Genomic DNA, 4,808 nt, shown 5'->3' with positions numbered 1-4,808 from the left:
TGTACTCCCTTATAAGTGGAGTTTAGACATATTGTCACAATCTTCTCCTCAAGCATTCTTGCTTTTGAACTTCCAGGTTTCTGCAGTCTTTTGCCCCCATTAATTTATTTGTTTATTTTACATCCCAATCTCTACCAGTTTCCTTCTCTCCTCTCAGTCCGAACCTCCTACCCACTTCCTCCCTATACCCTTTCCCACTACCTCCTACCCTTGTGTACCAGCCCTGTAACACAAAGTCATATGAGGACTAAGTGAGCACACAGGCAAGACAGTGCAGCCTTACTAGAGAAATGGGATCCAGAGGGAGGCAAGAGAGTCCAAGACATAGATAGCCTCTGCTCTAATTGTTAAGGAACCCATGTGAGGACAACGCAGCCCATTGATTTCACATGTAGGGGCCCTAGGACATGTCCATGCATGTTAATTGGCCATGACTCATGGTTAGTTGAGTATGTAGGTCTTCTTGTTGTGTCATTGACCCTCCAACTCCCTCAATTCTTCCCCCGACTCTTCTAAAAGACTCCCTAAGTTTCTCCTACTGTTTGGCTGTGGTTCTCTGCATCTGTTTCCATTATATGTTGGATGAAGCCTCTTAGCTGACAGCCATGCTAGATTCCTGTCTTCAAGGCAGCAGAGTACCATCAATAATGTCGTGTTGGGTCTCTCCCATGGGGTGGATCTCAAGTTGGGCCAGTCATTCACTGGCCATTCCCTCTATCTCTGTTCCATCCTTTATCCCTGTACATCTTGTAGGCAGGACAAATTTTTGGTCAAAAAATTTTGGGGGGTGGGTTGGTATCCCCCTCCCTTCACTGGATGTCCTGCCTGGCTACTGGATATGGCCACTTCAGTCTCAGTATCTCCCACTGGTAGGAGTTTCAGCTAGGGCCACCTCATATCTTCCCAGATCTCCAGTTTGTCCAAGAGATGCCCCAACACAAATTTCCCTTCTCTACCCCATCCCTTTCATACTTTATCTCCTCTCTGCCTACACCTGATTCTCACCAACCATGCCCCCTCTCTACCTCCTCGTTCAACCAGTTTTCTCTCTCCTTCCACTTCTAATGCCTATGATGTCTGTTTTCCTTCCCCTTCTCATTGGGATTTGAACATCATCCCTTGAACCCTCCTTTCTACTTAGTTTCTTTGGGTCTGTGGATTGTAGCATGGTTATTTTGAACTATATGGCTAATACCCACACTTAGTGAGTACATACCATGTGTCTCCTTCTGGGCCTGGTTTATCTCACTCAGGATGATCTCCTCTAGTTCCATCCATTTGTCTGCAAATTTCATGATGTCCTCCTTTTTTAATAGCTGAGTAGTATCCTGCTGTGTAAATGTACCACACCTTTTTTTATCCATTCTTTTGTTGAAGGATATCTTGGTCATTTCCACTTTCTGGCTATCATGAATAAAGCTGTTATGAACATATTTGAGCAAAACTCCTTGTGGTTTGGTGAAGCATTGTTTGGGTATATTCCCAGGAGGGTATAGAGGGTCTTGAAAATATCACTACTCTCAATTTTCTGAGAAAGCACCAGATTGATTTCTAAAGTAGTTGTACAAGTTGCACTCCCACCAGCAATGGAGGACATTTCCTTTGATCCACATGGATCTGGAACTCCAGCTCTGGAGGACAGGGAAGGCAAACAGTAGGAAAATCCAAGTTCAATGGATATCCAGTCTAGCTACAATGTTCACTTTCAGTTATAAATCATCTTAAATTAACTTAAGACATAAAGTGACTGAAGGAGAAGCTGTAAGTCAGTACCTGGCTTTCACATCTATGTGCACAAGAAAACATATCCTTAAATACATATACACATATATATGGGGACACATGCATATAACACACAGAAATGAGTCTATAAATGTAAAGTCTACAATTTATTCAAATATTATTGAACTTCTCCATATTAATCAAGACTATAGGAAAGGAACCAAGTCTGTCTTTTGTCCCATTGTGCCTGTCTTGTTAGTTTCTTCTGTGTGGAAAGTCAGTTATCATGTCCTCAGAGAACTCTTTTAATCAATAATCACTCTCCTTTCTTTCCTTCTTTCCTTATCACATTTCTTTTTATTTCTTTTTCTGCATCATGACACACAGTTTCTTACTGATGCTAGACATTTCTTATCTCTGAGGAATATTTTATGAAGGCAATGCCTGCCCATCTCTTTGGTTTCCATTCCTCTGGGGAAATTTCTTTCTGGACTCATTCCAGGCCTACTTGCCACTTGGATCAGTGAAATAGTACAGGAACATGTGCCTTCATCCAACATGATGGAATGATGCAGTCTAAAGATGTTGCTAGTGTTTGCTAATGCCAGAAAATCTGAGTCAGGAACTGGACATTGAGGAATTACGATCAGTGCTGTGGAAAAACTTTTGGTGTAGTCATAGGCATACTTGAATTTATGTATAATGCTTACTAGGGTCATGAGTAAAGGTTTTTGTATTTCAGTCTTTTTAATCTGTGCACTGACTTCCTTTAGCTTTTATTTTTAAACCTTGTTTTTGATAATTCTGCTAAAATGGAACTAGTTAATGTAAAATATGGATTTAAAGAATACTAAAATGTATCCAGTATGTATCAACCATTGATGGTCACAAATTTTAATGACAGGTAGTACAGGTAGTAAAATAAGGGAGGAATCTAAAACAAAATCTCTCTTGACTCTAGTCATTTTTTCTGGAATTTCTATTCTGTCATATAGAACTTAGAGGCCCAATCTGCCTTTATTATACATAACTGCAATGAAAATCCTTTCTGGATTTGGCCATTCGATGAGAAGACTTTAGCAATAGCCACGGATTGTTTATGTTCATGATCTTTTATAATATAGAAGGAACAAGGTAAGTTTCCTTTCATGATGATTCAGCAGTTGCTGTTATTAATATGGGAATTCTGAGCCTTCACTTGTTTTATTTTGCCATTTCTCAGTTTTGTATTCATATCAGCTATGACGAGTGAACTAAAGCAGAATTACTCAGAGGGTAACAGAATTCATCCTGTTGGGATTCAGAGCCCGTCCAAAGTTTCAGGTCTTCTTATTCTTAGTATTCTTGCTGATCTACACGGTCGTTGTGGTAGGGAATTCCAGCATGATAATTGTCATTAAGATGGACTCCAGACTCCAAACGCCTATGTATTTCTTCCTCAGAAACTTGTCCTTTTTAGATGTCTGCTATTCTACAGTCATTGCTCCCAAAACCTTAGCCAACTTCCTGACAACAGAAAAGAAAATTTCCTACAACGGTTGTGCTGCCCAATTCTTCTTCTTTGCTTTGTTTGTTACAACTGAAGGCTTTCTTCTTGCTGTCATGGCCTTTGATCGGTTCTCAGCCATTTGCTCCCCACTCCTTTACTCTGTGCGCATGTCCCAAAAGGTCTGTGTTCAGTTGGTAACTGGCTCCTATATCTGTGGATGCATCAACTCCATGATACAGACAGGATTCACTTTCAGCTTACATTTCTGTGGAGAAAACAGGATAGACCACTTCTTCTGTGATGTCCCAGCTCTGATCAACATCTCATGCGTTGACGCCTTTGTGAATGAAATGGTGCTGTTTGTTCTGTCTGCTCTCATCATCATCTCCACCACAACCATTATTCTGGTTTCCTATGTCTACATCCTTGCCACTGTCCTGAAGATCCCATCCACCCGTGGCAGGAGTAAGACCTTCTCCACGTGTGGCTCTCATATAGCAGCGGTGAGTTTATTCTATGGAACTGTGCTATTTATGTATGCCCAGCCTGGGTCCATCTCATCACCAGAGAAAAGCAAGATTGTAGCTGTGTTCTACACACTTATAATACCCATGCTGAACCCTCTGATATATAGTCTAAGAAACAGAGACGTGAAAGATGCTGCCAAAAAAATACTAAGTGGGAAATGTTCTCAGTGTCATTCATGAAACCGTTATTTAGTGGACAAATTTATTTTCAAGTTGTATATGGAAATAAATATAATTTCATAAGTTTTATATATTAGTAATTCTACTGGTATCTGCTACCTGACTTTCTTAGTTTCAGAATGTTGTTTGTTCGTTGTTGGGGATTGATTTGCATTTGCTTTCCTGAACAGCTATGCATCGTGCATGTTACATTGCCGACCTGTCAGGAATGAGAGGCCAATGGTACAGTTGTGGAAAATTATTATGGATTCAGAAACTCATTTATAAATATACATGAAGCCTGCTTCATAGGTACTTCCAGACAGTACAAACATCTGTGAAAAGAAGTCATATGCCTCAGTGATAAGAACACAGATATTTTAAAATATGGATATAATGTGCTCACCAAACACCCCTGTCGACATTTATGTTTGTGCCTAAAGATTCCTGCTATTTTTAGCCTCACTCAATTGCTTTTTCAGTGCAAGGTGGTTACTGCAAAGAGTCATAACTGTTTAAGCTCTTGGAAATAAGTGGCTTTGTGGCAGTGGCCTAATGCTCAAGCATCAATAGAAGACACTAACCAGGCATCAGATACCACACTCTCAGGATTTAAGGGATGCCATGCAACAGTTTGCAGGAAAGAATGTAAAAGATAGAGGAAGATGTGTATTGTAAGTGCACGTTTTCTTTGCATTGGAACATTTCTTCATGGAGGGAGGAGGAAGGAAGTTCATGAAAAAAAAAAAAAAACCCTAAACTTTCAGTGCTCTGAAATCTCACAGAATTTACTATGTTGAACAAGTGAAGAAAGTTTCAAAATTCAAAAGGCTCCCCCTTGTGTTATAAAACTAGTGAGGGTTGCGGACATGGGAAGATTATCTGATGAGGTTACTGGCAATGAGCTTCAG

The 4,808-nt window shown here is 40.2% G+C and overlaps 1 pseudogene; it reads left to right on the top strand.

The window, feature by feature from the left end:
* Nucleotides 1–2,963: 2,963 nt before the first annotated feature.
* LOC127186211 (olfactory receptor 12-like) lies at nucleotides 2,964–3,918 on the top strand (annotated as a pseudogene).
* Nucleotides 3,919–4,808: the final 890 nt, after the last annotated feature.

The sequence above is a fragment of the Acomys russatus genome, unplaced genomic scaffold (assembly GCF_903995435.1).
Source record: "Acomys russatus unplaced genomic scaffold, mAcoRus1.1, whole genome shotgun sequence".
In the NCBI taxonomy this organism is placed as follows: domain Eukaryota; kingdom Metazoa; phylum Chordata; class Mammalia; order Rodentia; family Muridae; genus Acomys; species Acomys russatus.
Note: the sequence above shows the minus strand (reverse complement) of the source record. Positions and strands in the feature narration are given on the sequence as shown.